We start from the raw sequence: 22315 nt of genomic DNA, 5'->3' as shown, positions 1-22315 counted from the left end.
GAGAATAATCTCTGTGCTTGCTTTGAAAGATATGGATCCAGAGGACACAACCGTCCACGTGGCAATTGACACCATCATCAAGTTCATTACATGGCAACGCTTATTATTTGTCCCGCCTACTTATCATTTACATAAACATGTAATATATGGTTTATAACACATTATTGTCATAATGTAAAATATATCTTCATAGTAAGTACTATAAAATGCTATACATAATGCACTGTCCTTATAGGTGCCATAATATAGTATAATTGAACTCCGATCGTATTACAGATTGATAATGTACTACTCTATCTCTATTCGTAAATTGGGATGAACCTGACCTCCGCTGTTAGAATTGAACTGACGTCTTTGCTCTGACTTTGAGCTTGCCGACGTCATAATGTAATGTTCAACTGAGCTCGCAGGTCCACTCCGCTGTCAGCGCTGCTCGGAACACAGTCAGCGCACTTCAATCATTTAAAGAGGTAACAAGAGGTTAAAATAACTGCGGAGGCTGCAGATGATCACGGTGAAAGCCTTTTGGCTCTCAAGTGTAACTACAATAGAGAAAAAGATTGACAGCGGCCATGAGCCAAATGCTGGCAAATTTTGGTAATTGTCTACTTCATCAGCCACTCTGGCAGGTCACCAGCCACCATTTGAAGGACCTTTATAGTTATAAAAAATAAAAAAAATAAAGCAGCTTGGTAATTTTGTACAAACAGTGGGCAGATGTAGCTGCAGCTGTGTACTGTAGACTGAGGGAGGATGTTTTCATTCTGTGGATCTGTCCTGGTGGACCCCAGGAATTAATATATAGTGTCGCAGAAATTAGTCCTAAACCCCGGAAATGAGTTTTGCACTTCTGGTTTCCTCGTCTTGAAGTCGACGGGTCCTTTGATTGGATTTTTGGATCGTTGAATGAGATATGAAATGACCTTTATCTGGATCTCAGATTTTGGCCATATCTCCCAACGCTTCAAAGTTATTTTCAACTTTCCCTTGAGGTACTTGTCGACTATCGGTCTCTGGTGAGAAGACCGAACTACAATAACCGTAGTCTCCTGGAGTCCGATGTTAGCTTGACCCGTCCTTCAAATAATTATTGCATATATATCTTTTTTCCATGTTACGTGGACAGCAATCTCCCCCCCCCCCCCCCCCCCCCCCCCCCCCCCCACAACCTGTACCCATTTATGTACCCTCGGTCACGGTGGTATTTATGCTTCTAATCCTCTCTTCAAAGCGCTCACGTGTTGACTGCTGGATTTCTTTGGCTCGTCTTACTTTTCGACACATACCACACAGGAGATAACGCAACTGCTCTTTCTGCTGCCTACCTTGCAGATGCCAAGCATACGGAGGAGGAACATCACACTTGATTAAACACCGCCACTTGAATCAGCCAGTCGCACACCTACGCAGACCTACACCTACACGCACACACACACACACACACACACATACCGTCACAAAGACATATGCATACCTTAGGGCGAGAGCACGTGTTCCAAACACACTCTCAGCCAAAAGCTGCCTTCTGAGTGTGAGGCGGTGCACGCTGCTGTAGATGTGTGTTAGGTGTGTGTGTGTGTGTGTGTGTGTGTGCGTGTGTGTGTGTGTGTGTGTGTGTGTCATCTATCCGTATGTCATTTCTCCTCTGATGTGACCTTTACACACGGATATTTTCCTCCCGCCCTGCAAGCAACACTGCTAACACAATTACACTAGGCTAATGAACAGAGGACCCTGATAAAGTGGTACACACACACACACACGTTTCCTCCATGCATATCAATCTCCCTGTAAAGGCTACATTTGCATCTTTAATATAAATGAAAGTGCTTATTAAAGTGCACACAGCAGTTCGGATCAGGTGGAGGAAGAGCTCGTCTCAATCCGGAGCGTTTGACCCCCTCGCTCCTCCTCTCTTCTATTAAATCCAACCTTCTTTTCTCCTCACAGATGCCACAGGGCCGGACCGGTGGAACGGCTTTGCTCGTATATGCTGCTTTTGTTGAAAATGAATGCGAGGTGACGTCTTCCAAATTGCTTTGTCTGTGTGCGAAGCGGCCCAAAACCCACGAAATAATCAACTTGCATTCGACAAAACGGGGAAAAGCAGCGAATGTTAGTCGCTTTTTCCTTCATAAATGACTGAAACAATTTGAAATTGTTGTTCCGTCATTAATCCGCTAAAGCAGTAATTACGCTGCATGTTAGTGGAGTGCTTTAGTAATCAGCGCTGTGCAGACAATGCGGTTACGGAGGCTTTGTGAGTAAGTCTTCAGTGTGAAAACGGTCACATTAAGATGCTGAATATCAGCAGCGGCTTTTTATTTCTCAAGTATCAACACTGACATTTAGTGAGTGCGCGGCGGTTAAACCCTACAATACTTCCACGTATCAATAGCTTTTACAGCAGTTAGTTAATAATGATAATGCTGCAAGGAAGCATATCCCACACTGCCTCAGTGAGACCGAGGAGCTCTTAACCTGAAATGATCCCGCTGTGACATTTTTGATCAGATTTCGCACCGGTATGAATACATTTGTTTCATTAGCGGTAGCACTAATATTTACGGAACGCTCTCGGAGGGCTTTTCCGCGGTAATATATACGGTGAGAGCCAAGGGAAGCTCTTCGCTGGTCGGATCGCCGGGGGCTCCTTTGCAGGGAGAGGAAGGAGTATCGGGAAATGACGCATTTAAACAGGAGACATGAGTCCCTTCAACCAACCTCTGCCTCTCTTGAATGAATGCTAAAACATGTGTCTCTCTGCTCTTGTGTGATTAGTGTCCACAGAGAACATTTCTAACCTGCGCTCACTTCCTGTCGTAATATATTCTAATGAAGTGGCTGTCAAAGTGGTCTCTATACGCCCTGGGTGTCCCTGGGGAGGGGGGGGGGGGGTTCCAGGATCTCTGCAACAGAGGAAAACTACACTATAATTGAATTCTCTTGAAACGTTTCCATTTAGAAAATGTACGATGTCTCGTCTGTTCACATGTCACACCCAGCGCCGCGGTCTTCCCGTTTACATTTTGGACAGATACATAATTTGCTTCAGTCCCATTCCACACAAAATCAACAACAGACCTACGTGGTCCCTGGGACAAAATCCACTCAAATAGGGGTCTGGAGCCTAATTTGTCTTTACACCGGGGGCCGGGACATAAGAACATTGAAGAAACTCTGCTCTAATTATTTTGCTAATCAACTCGGGTTCTACAATTTTGACAAGAGGTTACGGTCACCGAGGAAGAAGGGGGGGGGGGGGGGGGGGGGTCTTGAGGCGTTGCATTGGCGTGATTGCGATTGAAGGGGATGCAGGGTTGCAGAGTCTGGTTCTGATTACCACGTCTATGAACTGACAGCATTCCAGCGCTGCTGCAGGGCCAAGGCCTCATGGGTGGGGGGGGGGGGGTAACCACAGCGCACGTGTTCCTCTCATCCTGTGGTGCTTTATGTGACGGAACATGAGAGGAACCGATGGCTGCGTGTGGATGACGGTTAACCCTACTTCTACTAAAGACCCTGATGCTGGCAACCATCAGCTGAACCCGACCTCTGACGTCCCCATGGGCGAGTGAAAAGAGAATTCCCCTACCAGGGGTAATAAAGTATCACAATGGTGTTATTGCAGCATAGTGGCATGCAGGACGGCCACACAATGAGAGGGATTGAGATTTGTGATCATGAGCAGTTTGAGATCTGTAAGTGGAGGTATGTAAGTTGATAATCTATAATCCTCCACATCCTCACAAAGACCACGGCAAGGACTGTTCATCTGATCGAGACAGCTTAAAGTTGAAACTAAATGGAGACTTTCTGCCGGTAAGGTCGCTTTTTACACCGAACCTGTTGAGTCATTCATGAAGAACTCTATTTCGTTGGCGGTTCGTTTGGGCTGGCCTGAAAGCTGTGGATTGAACTCTCATGCTGACCAAGAAACCAGGCCGAGACCAACTGGGAGGAAAGGTCTCAGTCCACTTCCAGACTCAAAGTTCAAAGCTACCACAAGGAACTTTCATTTTGTGTTGATTTTGGCGGTCCCTGCGGACAAAAGCACCAGAGTCCATTTAGAAAATCTCTCATTTAACTGCAGCAGGGTGTGACCTGCAGTGAAGTCAGGTCTGGGTCTGTCTGTGACGGGCTGGTTGCTGCCAGAGGCTCCACTGGAGAACCTGCATGACTTCGTCTGATTTCAAGTGATGTCCCAGCGGCACCGATGACAAGCATTAAGAACCCCTATGAAGAAATAGATAATCTTCTACAGACGGAGGGTCTAGTTTACTTCTGTAGGTCATATAGAGTCATCACATGCAGGGCTTTCCCTGATCGTTCAGACAGCAAAACTCTACTGTGAGTGTACCCTACTTTGTGTACTTTGCTAGCTCATTTACTCCATTAAAAAATAAAATAGCGAACCAACAGTTATCTGCCTTGTATTGCTGTACAAGATGGTCTTTTTCATTCTTTAAGTATAGCTGTAAGTGGAATCATCTAACTCCTTTGAAGAAAAAGAAGATTACATATATTTATGGACTTCATATCCATGGCTGTGAATGACAACGCATTATTAAGCTGACGAGGCAAGATTTCAAGTTGGACAAGTAGAATGAACCTGACACAACGAAGCCATAAAACTGCTGGGAGGAGTTCAGCTTTGGTCCACAGTAGTAAACACATAATGGCCGACAAACACAGGAACTCATACTCTCCGTCACTGCTATAACCTCACACACACACACACACTATGTATTGTACACACACATTAACATCTGAAAGAAAAGCTTGTTTCCTCATCCCATTAACTCTCACAAACACACAGTTGAATAACTTCGCTACACAGCAACATATGGACTTTGTACGGAGCCTTGCGCAAATGAATCAACACACATTACAATTCCGATCACAATCTTACGTTTCTCTGGTTAACACAACATCTTAACCCCAGCCCTCCAGCCACGCTCTCCGACCGTACGCGTTCATCTCAGGCATGAGGACTTGACGGCTTGTTAGGTTTTCTGTAACGCTGCTACAGATATTCGTGATTTGCTCTTGTTAACCTTGAAGCAATATTTCAGCGCGTTGCGGCGCTGTGGTGTAGATTTTGGCAGGCACACGCCCACGGGGTCCATAAATAATCGGCTGCATATGTTAGCTGTCCTGGTTGAGAGTGGTGATGTATAGGAACTCGCCTTCGCTTTGCTTTTCTTTCAGAGGGGAAAATCATAATTCAAGTGGGTACAAAAAAACAAAACAAAAAAGTACTTCCAGCTGGATTATAGGGTTTTGGTTGGCGTTGTTGTTGCTTCTTGCCCCTTTTGAAAAATGATTAAAGTTTATTCAGACAGACGAAAAAGAAATAACAGTAAAATTATATAATTATTAATATATAAAAACAGTGAAAATATATAACATGAAATAAGTAACTTAAATGAATGAGGGGAAAACAATAAATACTGACAGAAAAATAAGGAGTAAAATATTAGGCTAAAAACTAAATATAATGAGGACCATCCCACTCAAACAAAAACAGCTTATGAAAGTTGTTTACAAAAGAAATTCGAGCTGTTTGAAGGTATGGATGAAGAGGACACACACTCCTTGACCCTACTAATGGTGACCGGTCGCTGCAGCTCATGCCAAGCACACGCTGGAGAATGAAAATACTGTTGCACTGTGAAATATCAGTGTCGCTCATATCATCCAGCCACAGCCGGAGACCTGCTGCTGCTGAATAAATATTCGGTCGGACTGTGTTACCGCCGGGGTCCTCCCGATACTGCTGTTAAACAGCTTTTGCTTCAGGCATGTGGAAGGGACGCCCCTGGGCCTGGGGGTCAGAGAGGGGGCGTGAGAGCACAGGCAGGCCTGGCCGGGAGAGACGGAGGGACGGAGACGGAAGGGATTGCATCTCTGCGGTCCGAGGCAGCAATCCAATACTGTAAACACTCCCCCCCCCCTCCTAACCTGGGAGACACGACCCCCTCAGAGGACGCCGAGAGGAGATTTTCAGAAGAGTTCACGAGGTCGCCAACAACAGAGTCCATCTCGACAAGTCATCTAGTGCTTGGTCATAAACTCGCAAGATCCCCCCCCCCCTTGCTTGCTTAAAAGTCCTGAAACACTGCTACTTCCTGGAAAATGTGGCATCTTCATTGGCTGTTCATTGGCTGTTTACAGTCACATCCTGTCATAGTGTTTGAACATTAAACACTGATACTATCCCATGAGACCTCCGAGTGTCAAATATGTGGCTACATGTCATAAACAACTTTTTGCACGTCGTATAGTCCTAGTATCTGAGACCAGATACTCTCTTTTTCAGTCACTGAATTGTCACAACGCTCTTGAAGCGTTCCTCCCAACATAATACATATCTGATCCGTCTGAATTCACATCATTTTTTATAGAGAGACTCAATGTGACTGCAGCGCGAGCCCCTCCGGGTTAAAAACATATAATGAGCGGCATTTTATGGAGTACAACTCACCCACTGAGTCAGTGTCCGAACTGTACAAAGCCGATGATATGACTCATCACTTTGTACAAGCAGCAGGCTGTCAGCGGATTTTAATTAAGCGAAGATGTGTCTTCATAAGCTGTTGCAAAAGCAGCAGAATTACCATTTGCTGAGCCGCAACTACTGCAGCAACTTTTCCGGCTGCGACGTTCCGACTGAGGCTCTGTGACAACGACAAGCAGCAGCTCATAAAGTACTGCAGAGTTATCAAGGTGACTAGTTATCATAGCTGGCCTTCCAAGTCCAAATTAGAGGCATAAACCACAGATAATGGAGGACAGCAAAGTTAGCTGACCTGCTGGATTCCCTTGACCACGAATGTCCTGGTCATATTTCACATCCAAACCAAACATCTGCCTGTAACAAGTTGGGGATGACTTACGCTCGGAGACCAAAACGTTCGGAGATTAGACTTATCTAATAAGAATATGTCTTTGGAGCAGTTCTGCGTTTGTGCAACAAAAAGTACCAATCTGAAAAACAAGGATTGGTTTTATTTGCCAGGACTTCTTGGCACAGACTGACGGGCCATATTTCATTAGATCTGTTGCTGATGCCAGTGCTAAGAGAAGTGATAGCTTCCATCAAAAGCCTCGCATCCCAAATTTCATGTAGTTTGGAGCGTTTTCAATCAACTCATACTCGATAGACTTTTTATTTCTGGAACCTGGCAATGGCCAACTGTCTTCTCACATTCTCCGTTTGTTTATTCAAGCATAAGCTTTCCACCACAGGGCACGAGAGAAATGATAACACATTCAACGGCACTATTTTTATTACTATTATTCCGATTGAATGGCTCTGCTTTTACCTAACTACAGTCCTGTCAGTAGAGGGAAATGCAGGAATGACAGGAAGTAGGGATATGTAGTCTTCAGCAGCTTCTCTCACGTAGGTATGTCACGATAAATTTAGTAGTCCACACCAATACCAGTGAAATTCCACCATTCCTAATACCCTTTTTGGCAGCATGGTAATAAACCAGAACAAAACAATAAGTCAACATAAACTCCGTAATTACCCTTTGCACACTGGTATTTGCTAATTCATTATTAATCCCAGATGATCCGCCTCAAGTTTCTTGCTAAAAACCTTTTTTTTGTTTTTAGAAGATGACCTTTGAGAACATTGTTCACAGTTTAGCATCATCAGGGACATTTTCTATTGTCCCCGCAGACAATTGGATGACGGGAAAATGTTTCGAGCCCCGATCCCAGGTACCTAAAACTGAGGTACTGTACAAAGACGGGTACATCACTTCACCATCAGGTCACATTTTTTGTATGACAAGTTTTTTGAAATTGAAATATGCAAATGAGGCTTTGTATTATGCTAACTTTTGGTGCATTTAGGAGAAATCTACACACTGTAGTATGATATATAACTAAATGTATATGTTTGACATTTTTATTTCTGGTCGTCTGAAAGAATTATTGAAGCAAAATGAATCAAACTCTCTAAATTGACCAGTGCATGAAAAACAATGTTTTTGCCTGGGGTGTCTCGCCTCAACTCAAAAAGGTGTACTAACACACCAAAACCAGCAACATCTGTCCAAAAAGATCCCTCCTTAAACTGTGAGAGACTGGGAAAAGAGAGAAACATGCGATGCATACTAATCCCATCTGTGTTTCTGTGTGTGAAAGAGAGAAGGAGAGCTCCGAAGATTGTGAAAACAAGTTCCATTTACGGCGATAAAAATCTGGCTGTGCCGTATATATCGGCCCCCATTCATTTCCCTAAAGGACCTCTGGAGTGGGGTAACACTCAGCTCTACATCTCACTCACAGAGAAAACCAGATGTTTGAACTGCTGGCTGCATTCGAGCGGTAATCCCCTCCGCCGTGTCATTGCGGCTGACGCGGTCTTTTCCCCAGCAGGCACACGGTTCGCGTAAACAAGACGTCAGCAGACATGAACGTAAAAGACATTATCGACGTGCAAAAGTCAAACATCCGGCTGTCTAATTGCGCCGCGGACTGGGAAGTAACTCCTTGTGTGTTTCGGAAACACGTCCAGAAGAAGTTGACAGAGCTGGATTGACACAGCACATGTGCACACGTGTGAGCGTCCATGGGAGGAGGGCAACCTAGGGCACGGGCTTGAATGGAAACGTGTGTCTTTGCATGTGTGTGTGTGTGTGTGTGTGTGTGTGTAGAGGTACAGAGTGCTCTGGCCCTGTGGCCTGGTTTTTCCAGCCTGCAAAATGTGGAAAAAATGCACTCTCCCTCCAAGCGCGAAGCAAAGTGCCAGAAAACACTGAACCGGGGACAAACATAAAAACCCCCAGCTCCATTAGCCATGTTCGAGCTCAGCCTGGCACGGCTCGGTTTGGTTCCCTTCAGGCGGTGTGAGATTCCAGATCAACAGCTGCACATGATTCCAAATCCACTCTTGGGACTTCAGCAAAGGCAGATCTGTAGATGTATGAGGGCGACGTCGCTGATTAAACTACATCTGATTCGTAATAAAAGCCCTATTGTCTGTATCTTAATCTATGTGAGCAGCTCTAGTGGCTCCGCTTCATAACGGCAGGCAGACATCTTCCATTATTTTATGCACTGATGTCTCCTGCTGTACAACAATGAGAACGTATATTTTTGCACAAGACTGACAACGTCTAGTTGATTGCAATCGAACATGTCAAAGCCTTGATTTCGGTGCTTGTGAGCTCACACAGCTGTGACAGTTTACAGTGTAACAGTGTGAAGAGTGGATCTAATCATAGGGGCTGGAATGCGACCTCTCACCCCTAGCCAATGGCCCTATGCAGCCGCTGCAGTCGCCTTATCTGATTGGTCTGTCTAGCGCGATAATCACTTCCAGATTCTGAACGGGGCTGCCAAAAAACTGGAGGGACGGGGGACGGGGGGGGGAGAGAAGAGAGCTGCTTGAAAGCACGAGTGCTGCAGAATCCAGCAAGCTGTGTTGTGTAGAAATCTCAGCGAATGATTTTTAAGATAACATGACTCAATGTTCGTGGTATTTTCATACCAATGAAGTCTTACCATAACATAATGCAGGGTTGACTTTTCATACTGTGCCGCGATGCTCCCCCCCCCCCCCCCCCCCCCCCATTTGCAACAGTGAAGCATTTACAATGTTCTATTATCTGACTGACTTCTTCTTCACAGGCACCCATGAGGCTCATGGGTATCACAGTATGCACCAGACTGATGAGAAATTGCATCACGAAACAATTAGGACTGATGGCCGTAACAAAAAAACGGTAGTATCATTACATCATCCCGGTGGGCTTTTGTGTTCAGAGGATGTAATTAAAACATTTCAAATGTTTAAAAACACTTTTTATACCTTTTCCTTTCCAAGAAAAAGCAGCAAGTTTTATGCGACATGGGTATGTATTTCCAAGCTCTGACTGCATGACACAGAGGCGGCCATTGTTTTTTCTTTGCTCATAGTAATCATCACAAAATTTCACAGCTAATTTGATCACTGTATATGAAAGCATCTTGTAGCGGAGCCACAAGGAAGCCACATACATGGGAAAATGTCCTTCTTTTGTTAGCAACAAAACAAATCCTTCCTCTGGAATAACAATCCCTGTGGTCCTGTCACTGTTATTGGGGTGAACTTGTTCTAACACTAAAAAGCAAGACATACAAGCCTCTAATTTGTGATAAGAAGGGAGTTTATTTGGCCGGTTTTCTTATGTAACATGAAACTCCACTTTCACAAGGCCGGCGTGTGGAGTTCTGATGATGAACTGAAGCTTTGCACTGCATTCCTGCAGTATGTTATAGCCCAAGTAGCCACTGAGTCACTCTTAAACAGCACCACGAGCAGCGATCCCTCACTCTCTCTCTCTCTCTGTGTATGGCCAACTCTCCCACATCCACACGCACACACTCACTCCACTCTGTATTTCTCTCCATGCTATTTTTTTTCCTGGTTCTGAGCATCAGCATGCAGAGAAAAACCCATCAGTAATCCCCTGCTGCTCAGCTCTGGAACTGCCTGACTGCCCCATGGTAGCTATAGGTCACACACACACACACACACACACACACACACACACACACACACACACACACACACACACACACACACACACACACACACACACACACACACACACACACACACACACACACACACACACACACACACACACACACACACAGGCCTTTTCAAAAAAATATAAATGAGCACACATCCACAAGCACAAATGCACACACACCTACATGCCTGACAATGCGCTTCCTGTAGGTCATTTGCTCTCTCGCCAACACATACACACACATCCCCACACACACACACACACCAGTGACAGAGAAATGCCAGTCTTTATCGCGCCCTGCAGTTTAACCCCTTCTAATCCCTTCAGAGTGGCAGAGCTTTACGGTCAATTCACACTCTTCCGTGCTTTTTATTCCCTCTTTCTGTAGCCTCAAGAGTAATCCCCACAGCAGCTGTGGAAAACATCAGACGTGTGGAATAGACACGTCGTACACATGGACACAACAAACACACACAAGGAGAGCGCACTGATGCACAACGCAGTCACAAAACACTGAGTGGCGAATATAAAATGACAACATATTGTCACAGAACGTACGTATAGAGGTTAAAATCAGTCAAAAGTTGACTTTTGGATTCACCTGGGACATGTACCCCAGTCTCCTGGGTGAAAGTAGCGTGGTTTTTACCGGACTTCCACCCTTGCTCCCGCCATAACTCTGGCCACATAGAGCATCATTGTCTGCAGCGTAGGGCCACTGACCAAGTTGCCGTACTTGACGACTTTGGAGTGAAAACGGGCCGTCCAAATCAAACTACAGCTTCTTTTTCTTTTAAGAATATACGAAGATAATTCCAACTGGTTCCAACTATTCCAACTTAAATCGACACAAGGCAGAATGAACACAATGTCAGACAATCACCTCCTGGATACCTGCATGGTAACTTCATCACTGTTCACAGTGGTAACACACTGATGGGTGTACTTCATTGATAAAAGAAGAAAATAGCATTTTTGTGAAAATACAGCTTTCATTTCACCCAATGCTACATTATTTAGTTTGTTACAGTGCTGAAACAATTCGTTTGCATTTCCACTTTGCACGGCTCTACTCAACTCGACATGCTCTATTTCGGTTTTCTATTCGCAAAATGTGTGGTTAGTCTGCGGTATTTTTTTTTTGTAGCACCTCAGTCGCGGTTCCAAGTGAGCCGTACTAGAAGGTGGAGTTAGAACACTGAAGACCACGGATTGGTCAGAGAGAATCGTCACTCGTGTGACACGGGACATCCTGCACACATCCACCACTAAGTCAAGCTACCGTCAATAGCCTCCACAATCTTTCTATTCAGATCGAGTCACACAGATTTATAAAAGAAAATGGCAGTCCGCAAAACGACAACGTGCACTATGTACACTACGCAACACAGCTGATGAAGTGCAGATGTTTCTCTCATTGTTTGCCAATGAAAGGATTCAGTGAGCTGTTGAAGATGAAGTCACGGCAGTTCCATGCGGCGAAGCTATGGTGATCAGCTGAGAATCCCGTCTAAACGAAACCAAGAGGAAAACGACATGGAGGAAAGGACCTGGTGCCAAAAAGTGAGTCGAGTCGAGCCATGAAGTGGATTAAGTCAGTGAATCGATCAGTCAACTGCTGCTCAAATGCTTTTACTCTTTATTTTTACACATTCACACTCATGTGTAACAAGTAGACTGTTGGTCAATCAAAAATTGAAAATGTCAAATTGGGTTGTGATGGCAATGTTTCATAATTTGCCCCAATTGGGCTAAATGATCTGAAATATAGAAAACTAATAGTTACAGGAAAAGCTTATTGGTTAATTGGTTTTATGTAAAAGAGACAAAAACCTCGGGCAGACCGGAATAAATCCTCAACTTCTATAAGACATCTACTTTCACTCTACTCTATATGCGGACTCAACCATTTCTGAACTCATGTTATCATGTCAAACACACAGGCTCAGGAATGCATGAACTGAGTTCATAATAAAGCGCCACTGAAGAAGAAACATGGACTTGAATTCCTCCAGGAGTACACAGGGAAGCCAGTCGACTACGTCGGCGCACAGTGGGAAAATGAAATGTTGTGTTCAACAGCCACATAAACTGTTCAGTTTCCTCGGTTTCACAAGAGGAAAGAATTTGAAACAGTGCGTGGAGAGGCATGAAACGCACGCACACACACACACACACACACACGCTCAAAAACAAACCCCATAGCTACACACAAAAACACGCTGACTCAAACAGACACATATTTCACACAACCAATTTCACAAAACCACACACATAAACGCTTAAACACCATCACCACCACCCCCCCACCACATACACGCAGGCACAAGCTGCCATGAATGCACACCCCACACACACAAGCACTCCGTTTCTCTCATTAGGGAGAAGGAGCTGCCTGCAGCAGAGCCTCCTCTAGTCAGTCTGCTGAGATCCTTAAAACCAACAGCACTAGTCAGACAGAGAGCGGGGGGGACAGAGCCGTCAGACACTGCATCTACGCTGAAAGAACAGATGAATGGAGGAGAAAGTGGAATCACAAGGAGTAAAGAAAAGGGATGGTAAGAACAACGTAGATGCAGAGTATTTTCGAATGTACTGATTTGACTTGCCCCTGTAGCCAATAGCAGCTGAGATAAAGTATCTGGGATGCGCCAATGAGATAACATGTATGCTTTGCTGGAGCATTAACGCATGTTGATGGTAGGAAATACACTATAACCTGTCGGCTGATTTCTGTTTTTGCGGTGGCAAAGTCCAGGCTCACAGTGACAATGCAAACATGCGGATGTTTAGCAGGTACAATGTTCACCGTGTTCACCAGCTTAGTGCAGCTGTTAGCATGCTAGCATTTGCTGGTTAGCAGTAGACACAAAGTACAGCTGAATGGGATTTTCTTTTAGTTTGGAAGGTATTTAGTCATGAAGCAAAGTGTCAGCACCAGAGAAGGGGATCACCAAAGTCAATAGGATTCACCATCTGGGGACCATGAATGTGCGAACAAAATTTCATGAGAAATCCATCAAAAGTTGCTGGCGATATTTCAGTCAGGACCAAAGTGGTGGACTGACTCACCAACATTTCCATCCATAAAGCTAAGCAGCTAACGTGGCTAAAAAAGCGACCGGTACTCAGTCGATACCCAAAGGCGGACAGTGAGACGGGTCTGAATGAAAACACCCATGAGACGAAGACAAATCTGAGAAAATGCATGAATTATCTTGAGACTGGACTTGAGTACTACAGCGCCGCCAAAGGTTGCCCAAAAACATTTTTTTAAATACACAAGATGCATATATACTTGGGTTTAACGAGTCAGATGTGAGTAATTGCAGCTTGCTTTCTTCTGCCTGCAACCCGGATAACTCTATAGGACAGTACTGAATGTGTGTGGGCTTACATACTAGGCGTGGGTGTTTTGATGCCAACATACATCAAAGGGTGTGTTGCCCTTAATTGCACGAAATCCAACAAATGCCAGCTAGACCAGTAACTCTGGTCTGGATGAATGGAATAGTGCGAAAAAAAACAACAACAAGCTGTCTCATGGTGAAAAACTTGAAAAGACCTTAAATAACTAGAACTTTTAATATCATCTATTTCTGATTTCTCTTTTTGTCAGAGCCTTGTGAATATCCCGAAGGATGAGGAGAAAGCAAAGCAGAGACAATAAAGAGACGAGGAGAGGATAGCACAAAATAATGGCACACAATAGCTAAGCTGTGGAGAAAGAGAGAGAAATAGAGATAGAGAGGCATAAAAACAGGGAAATAATAGACATCCCCATTAGGCAGAGGTTATTGAGTAAATGTATCTCACCAGACAAAAGCTCCTCCTGTGGCTGTGTCACTGCTGCCGCCACAAAACTCAACACTTTCTCACCAATTTCGGTCCATTTGCAACCCCCCGCGTCTGTTAAAAAGCCAAATTTCCCGTCTGCATTGCCTTAAAATGGTTTCCCATGCATCATCAGTCTATGGAGGTAGCGGTACGCGGGGCAATTTCTACGGCCGAGGAGAAGCCTGAGCGCCGCCGCTTTCGAACGGTGAAACCTCAAGGTGTTTAAAATGGATTTCAACATGTTTTTGGCCTCGCGGATCTCTTTGCTGTGGGGGAAGTGGAAGCATTTACTACCAACGCTACACCGTTTCTGTGTCTTATCAGCCGCATCCTTCTTCAAGACAGAACGCGGGGGGACGGAGAGCTGGCGTACGAAGACGAAGGAAGAAGGGAAACGCAGCTAGATTGGCGGAACCTCGCTCTAGGAGGCCTAAACTGAGAGGAGGAAGTTCATTTCTCAACTCCGGTCAAGACTTTCATACATCACAGCCAAGCAACAGCCGCTACCTTCAAGCAGGAGTCAGCCACCTGTACGCTGTACTTCTGCTCCCTCCTGTACTTTAGAGTGAGATGAATGGCCAATCGAGATGTCGGACCTCTCTGCACCAGTTTGGTGTAAAGCAGTCAAGCTAAATATTGAAGGGCTTGCGTAGACTGTGTAAGGATACAAAAAACAACAACACGCTGAACCTGGAAGCTACACTGATAAGACCCAAGAGACACATGAGAGGATGCAACATTCTCTGATCCCATCTCTCACACACACACACACACACAAAACCTTAAAGCCACTCCTCCTTCACACACGCAGGTTTGTGTTTGACGAAGCACTCAACTAAATGAGATGATTATTATATAAAATACATACATTCAGCAATTTTCAACGCCAGAGTGTTTCTTTTGAATTGCCAGACAATAGTTCTTTTGACCAATATTAAACTAAAACACGTATTTTTAACGTTTTTAACGACTAACTTTCGGCCAAATGTATCCGTCCAAAAGTGCAGTACAGAGTCCCTAGCCATGAAGACACCACCTTTACAAGGGAAGAAACTCCACTGTGTAACACCACCGTGCAATCTCGTCATAGTGGTCAAAGACACCGTCCGCTTTACAAGATACGGTTTTAAGGGGAATCCAGGAGACGGGCAGCAGACTGATATGGACTTCATGGTCTGCTTCAGCAAGTGAGCCATCTCCTTTCGACTCTTTCTTCCCAACCTAGCTTCCGCTCCTCGTTCCTTGACAATCTTAATCGCTTCCAGAAAGAACCAAATTTGAATTGGACAACCTCACCCTCAGTCCCTTTGTTTCCCCTCTCCCTGAGTCCTCTCATCGGAGTCACAGTCAGGAATACCGTCACTCTTTCCTCAACCCTGCTTCCAGCTCCCTTTTCTTTCTCTCTCATTCTTCTTCTTCCATTCCTCTTTTTAAAACCTCGCCTCGGTTGTTTCCGGCATGCCTTTACTCTCTTGACGTCCTATTGCTTTCTCTTTTGTTTATTTCTCTCAATCGAGCCCGGAGCGAATGCATCACTACCTAGGTTCCCGGGTATTGTTGAGATTCGATTACAAGGTGGGCTGCAAGATTAGCAAATACATTTGTTCATCTTCAGATGGAATGATGTATGTCTACTGTTACAGGAAAAACACGATAAATATTGTCTTTTGGATATTTTCAGATCTTGAGTTCACTTACGTTTTACTTTATTTCCCCAAAAGTTGGATATGAAGTTCCCTTTTGACCATCCACATTTGTTGTATTTCTTCTTATATCCCTCCTCTGTGTCCACTCTGGTGTTCAACCCCCCCCCCCCCCCCCCCATGCTTCCTTCCTTCCTTTTCTTCGCTCTCTCCTCCAGGTGTCTCGGGTCAATAAGAACATTTAATAGTCGCAGACCTTCAACAGGGCTGCAACGCCAAAGTGGTACCCATCCCTACCACCTGCTAGGTTCTCTCTTTTGTTCCGCTTCTCAAACACGTTGAGCAAAAGCTCCACATGCAGGAAGCCGGACTCGTCTCGTGTTAGGTCTTTGGCTCCTCTTGTTCCTTTGGTGTTCATTTGGTGCAAAGAGACAGACATCAGCGTGGCTGTTAAAAGGGAAGCCTGCAGTGTGCCGCTTGTGTAAATTCAGATGGTTTCGTCTCTCTGAGACTGTGAAGGAGCGTACTTAAACAGAGGCTTCACCTCAAAGCGCTTTACATGGGCTCGCCTGGGGGAGAAATCCAGACGAACAAGACAGTGTTGACCAATTCCTCTAAAAAAAAAAAACAATGTCGTTTTTGAAAATACATATTTGTTTTTGGGGGGGGGGTGTTTACATCATGATAGAACCTTTCCTGGTGCTGTAGGGCCCAATTTGAGAGATGTGAGTGGAAAATAACAGCTGTCATTGTTCCTCAAATTAAACATACAGGGTATGATGCCTAGTGGTCCTATCGCCTTATCCTTCCTTCTCTCCAACGTTTGCATTTCCCTCCTCCACCTCCTCCACCTCCACCTCCTCCTCCTCCTCCTCCTCGTCCCCATGGCCTGGGGAAAAGTCGAACCACCAGCACTACAGATACCAGAAGACAGATCTGCATCCAATCGCCATATACGGAAAAAACAAGACGAAGCTCTCTAACTGTGACCTTGACCCAGTCCTAAATATATACCAGGAGGGAAGGAGGGTAAAGGAGGATGTCCGAGTGTGTGTGTCCGAGAAATACGGGGACGTGCTGATCGGACAAATGTTGCACAAGCACAGGAAACGCAGGCAACTTCAGTAATGTGGGTTTGTTCGGCTACACACACACACACACACACACGCACACACACACACACACTGATTATTTTGCTGCCTCAACTGTTCAGACAGCACAGAACATAAGGCAGAAATTGGCCATTTGGGACAACAAGCACAAGCTGTATGGTCTGCAGCAGCAGAAGAAAGCTGGTTGCTGAAATTCGTTTAATTGCTGACAAAACAACGGCAGAATTATCCTCGCTCACACTTGGGTAGGAAATAGCTCCCCCACAAGTCGTCGGTCTCGCTCGGAAATGCCGAACGCAGATGACGGCGACAATCAAAACGAGCTCCTCGCAAGTCCTATTTTGAACTTGGGAAGCGGGTGTTAGCAATCAGGCGGCGTGCGAAAGTGGCAGCCACCTCGGCGTCGCGGTTACCTGTCACATCTGTGCAGAGTCGGAGTCTTTTCCTCTTACCAGAGAAACTGTTTCGATCTGCCTGCCCTGTTTGATCTGCCTTGGCCTTTCACTGCGGAGGCTGCATCAAAAAGGTGCCGGGAACTTGAAAGCGGCATCGCTTCATCTCTCTTTCTCTCCACATCTCTCTCTCTCTCCACCTCTCTCTCTCTCTTTTGCTCTCATCTTCTTTTGCTCAACCTCTTCCTCTGTCTGTTCTGCTCAGACAGAAATTGGGGGATGTAAGCACTTTGTCCCTGCCTCATCGGGAAAAAGAGAAAAAAAAATAAAAACATGGCTCCTCCGCTGTAGTAGCAGAAATACTCATGTTGGCGAGAGCTAAAACGGAACGATAACCATCTATTGTTATTATTATTACTGTCATCATTGCTATTGTTGTTATTAATATTTTTATTATAATTTACAGTTCTCCTTAAAGGATTGACAAGGATTGTCCCATGCTTATTTACAATTAACAATTAACATATACTGTAGGTGAGTGACTGCCACTGTCTGAACCTTTACCTCACACACTCACTGATGTCTCTTCTTTTCAATGCCGTAGCTCTGAGAAATGACGCCAACGCAGAAGTGACAAAAACTGCAGTTCCTTCAACGGCCACTTGAGCCTGGCTCCAAAAGCGAGTCGATCCCCAAAGACCTCCATGTTAAAAGCAGGTGGCAAATTCTGGTTCTGACGAGTGAAGCCGATGCAGAAGTGTCTGAAAACTTGCATTCTCTCTGCTGACCAGCAGGGGGCGACTCTTCTGGTTGCTAAAAGAAGTGTGATTGTATAGAAGTCTATGAGAAAATTACTCTACTTCTCTCTTGATTTATTACCTCAGTAAACATTGTAAACATGAGTTTATGGTATCAGCCTCCAGTTTCAAGTCTTCAATACAGCATGATCATTTCGTAAATTATGGTCCAATTAGAGTCAAACACACCATAAAGCAGAGTATGCTTTAGGGCGGGCTAACTGTGATTGACAGGTTTCTGTTGCAACCAGAGTATACGGTGTCTCTGCGTCACACCGCAGTCCAAATATGGTAACATCCGTTTACTGGTTGCAAAAAGTCAAAATGGCGATGGTCGTAATCCAAGATGGCAACAACCAAATCGCCAAACTCAAGACTTCACAACTGCTCTTTACAAACCTGTGGATGACGTCACAGAGACCACGTCCATATTTTGTAACTGTATATGTTTGATAGCTGTCAATGTTAATAATACTTCGGTATTTCGTTAGGACCCCAATGTGGGAGTCAATATGACAAAAGAAAAATGACACAGCATATTGACAGTCACACTAACATGCCTCGACTGTTGAGTTTCCACTTTCCTTCCTGTAAGGGGTTCGTCTCAATCACAAAGGTCCTACTATCCCAGTGTACTGGGAGGGAGGTTATCTCCCAGGGGGCGATACCTTTTTGTATAAAGTTATTGATATGACTGACACAGCCAACAGAGGGAGAGTAAAGCCGATCATGCCTTTTGGTTGTAATCGAGTATGTAGGAATGTCTCACTCATAAACCTTACTGTTATATCCATCTTCAGTCCATTGCTCTGATATTTGATCTACATGCCGGTCTGAGCTAATCAGATAACTTGCCTTCCATAAGCAGTTAAGCAAGCAACTGGTGCTGTGTGTGGGATTCAAACTGGTATTTTGCCATTTAGTATCAGCTTACGTGGCAGTCGACAGTCATCAGCCGGCTCTGACACTGCTGGGCCGGTGCGTCAGCTCCCGCTGGGGCCGCCCATGCAGCATTTTAATGTAAACTCTCAACGCACTATGAATAAAAAATCCTCCTCCTCCTCGGCTAAATGCCATTTTCATTACATCCCATGTCAGGTGTTTCTCAAATGGAATCAGTTTAAACTGCTTTCAATCTGGTTTATTGGCCTTCTAATGCCATCTCTCCTCCTCAGTTCATCCATCACAGGCACTTGAGGTATGAAGCGGCTTGACGGAGATGGAACCGCAGGGTGCATCGCCGATCGTCTAGAGCTCTCAGCTCCGCTAGGATCTAAGCCACTGACACACACACACACACTCCCTGTGGCGGTTGGTGTTTTCGTCTAAACACAGCGGCTTTGCAGCGAGGGGAGGTGGTGACTCCAAAGAGTCCATTCTCACTTATAAAGTGGCTCATGAAGCTCGATGCAGAGGAAGCTCCAGAGGGAAGAGACTTGGGGCCAACAGTCAACAAATTCACATCCATGAACACAGAATGAGGCCGTTCACCTAAATACCCCCCAATGAAAAGTAGGACTCTGCAGTCATTTATGCATCAGTCAATCCCATAAAATTGCCATAAAACATCTGCACCTACAGGCACTGTAAGTACCGCAAACACACAATGAGTGAAGTCATCTTATAACTTAATTTAAATGACTGAACCCTCGTTACTGAGCCCACAGAATGTGCATAAAACATAGAAAAGGTGAAAACATAGAGAGCGTGAAGAAAAGATAATCCTCTCAGAACAAATTAATAATAAAAGACTCCAAGAATAAACTAGGTAATTAGGTTACAGGCAGCTCAACGCGCACGCAGCACCGCTGTTGTAGGACTCTGATTCTGACTCATTTCAGGGCTAGAACCTCTATAAAAACCCCACTAAAACACACACACAGCACGTGTCAGCGGGTGCAACAGGAACTAATATGTTCCACAGTTGTCGTTGTGTCACTTTAACCACGCATGCAGTCACTTCGGATGTCACGCCTCAGCCCCAAAGTGGAGGTGATGTTCAGGGTTTCAGCCTTATCAACGCGTCCCAGCACAGGCACATCATGACACACGCGCTTAAGAGAGAGGGGGAGGCGAGAGGGGGAGGCATCTTTCTCCCCCGCCCCCTCCATACATCTCCTCTAGCTCCCACATCATCTCTCTCTCACTCACACACATACATCCTCGCGAGTTCAGAGAGAGGAGAGAGATAAGAAGGGAGAGAGGAGATGAGAGGAGATTCAGAACATGCAAAAAGAAGACTCTCATCTCTCTCTCTCACACACACACACACACACACACACACATAACCTGAAGAGATTTTTTTCGATGTGCTTTGGCAGCCAAACCGGTGGCTTGGCACCCGTAGTCTCTCGAAATCAGCCCGTCTGCCTTACCTACGCATTTCAAGTCAAAAATTCATAAGGTGACACAAAACTGTCAGAGCATGTTGATGCGACTCCAAAATGACGAAGATGTGTGTGTGTGTGTGTGTGTGTGTGTGTGTGTGTGTGTGTGTGTGTGTGTGTGTGTGTGTGTGTGTGTGTGAGTGAGTGAGTGTGAGTGGGTGAGGGGCACACACGCGCACACACACTCATACACAGGTCAAATGCACCGATAGACACATTCAAACATTTACATTTTGCATCAAAACAAGCACACAGCTGCATACAGGTACCAACTTGTACACGCACACACACACACGCGGTCAAGGCCGCATACATACACTGATATATGCGCACGCGCACGTGCACGCGCACCGCCGGCGCAAAGACTGTTTTCAAGTTCAAATTGAGTCTCAAGCGCAGCTGGAACGTTGTTGACATTCATACTGGGTTTAATCAGATGTGTCAGGAATCATCGCAATAAACCACAGCAGATATACAATAAACCATAAGCTGGCAGCACTGTACCATTGCGACAACGTTCCTATAACACTCCTGCGATGTGACAGACTAACCATTAAAGCTCAAGCACGCGGGAGATGATACAAACACCCCCGTGGAGCTCATGGGCACAGGCAGCCTATTCATACGGCCACTTTTGCATCCAAAATCCGCAGTTATTTGCCAGCAAAGTGAAGCAATCCTTCACCTTCACACAACTTGGCCAATTCCAAGTGAACAAACTGAAAAAAGGGAGGGGGGGGGGGGCGTTCGGTCATTTCGGAGCTGGTGTTCATCCGCAACCTCCTCGTGCGTCTGGCTGCTTCTCCCCGGGTGCGCAAAACAAGCCATGCGATGTTTCCAAGCGCAAAAAATAAATAAAAAATCAACAGAAAGTCGGATTTCTCCCGCAGCGCAGAGTTGCTCCGTGTGTGCTCATGTCAGTGACATGAGAGAGACATCAGACGGCACAACGGGGGGCAATGAGAGGGAAGGGGATCAGGAGGAGAGGAATGTCACCAACATTTCGGATGAAGGAAAGAATATTTAAAAAGCTCCCATGTGACTAGAGAGACGATTAGCAACCACAACAAAAACAAAAAGTTTGCCTCTACTTACTGATCAAACCGCCCTTCGTGTTCGTCCTCCTTGGCATGTTTTGTCTTTTTAAGGTGTCAGAGTTGCAGCAGAAGACATTTCCATTCCCGGCGGGTTTGTCAGACAGACAGACAGCAGCAGCAGCAGCAGCAGCACCGGTTTCCAAGCTCAGCGCTGCAGTTCCGTGCGCACAGGACAGCAACGATCAGCATGAATGAGAGGAGAGCTGCGGTTAGACTCCGGCATCCCCTGGTAGAGAGGGAGAGAGGGGGAGAGAGAGAGAGAGAGAGAGAGAGAATGAGAGGGAGAGGCGGAGAGGTTAGTGACATAAGTGCGCCCCCTGGCTGCGGACGTGGGTAACGGTGGGTCGCCGGACGCACCGCTCCGTGGTGAGCATAGGTGGCAGCATCGGGCCCGATGCAGGCTCCATGCCCTGTGTTTGAGGCTCATAAGTGACACGATGGAGGTTGTTTTACCGGAATCAGAAATCTGTGATATCTCCCGGATGAAAGGCTGCTCCGATTGAGCTTGATTG

The 22315-nt window shown here is 45.5% G+C and overlaps 1 protein-coding gene across 1 annotated transcript in view; it reads right to left on the bottom strand.

Moving 5' to 3' along the window:
• Positions 1 to 21883, bottom strand: part of LOC306780382 (plexin-A1-like) — a 240451-nt gene extending 218568 nt beyond the window's left edge. Inside the window, exon 1 of the mRNA XM_079272739.1 lies at positions 21802 to 21883. The gene's annotated coding sequence lies outside the window, so the exon portion shown is untranslated. The remainder of the gene's footprint in view (positions 1 to 21801) is intronic.
• Between the last annotated feature and the right edge of the window lie 432 nt (positions 21884 to 22315).

The sequence above is a fragment of the Melanostigma gelatinosum genome (genome assembly GCF_949748355.1).
Source record: "Melanostigma gelatinosum genome assembly, chromosome: 8".
In the NCBI taxonomy this organism is placed as follows: domain Eukaryota; kingdom Metazoa; phylum Chordata; class Actinopteri; order Perciformes; family Zoarcidae; genus Melanostigma; species Melanostigma gelatinosum.
Note: the sequence above shows the minus strand (reverse complement) of the source record. Positions and strands in the feature narration are given on the sequence as shown.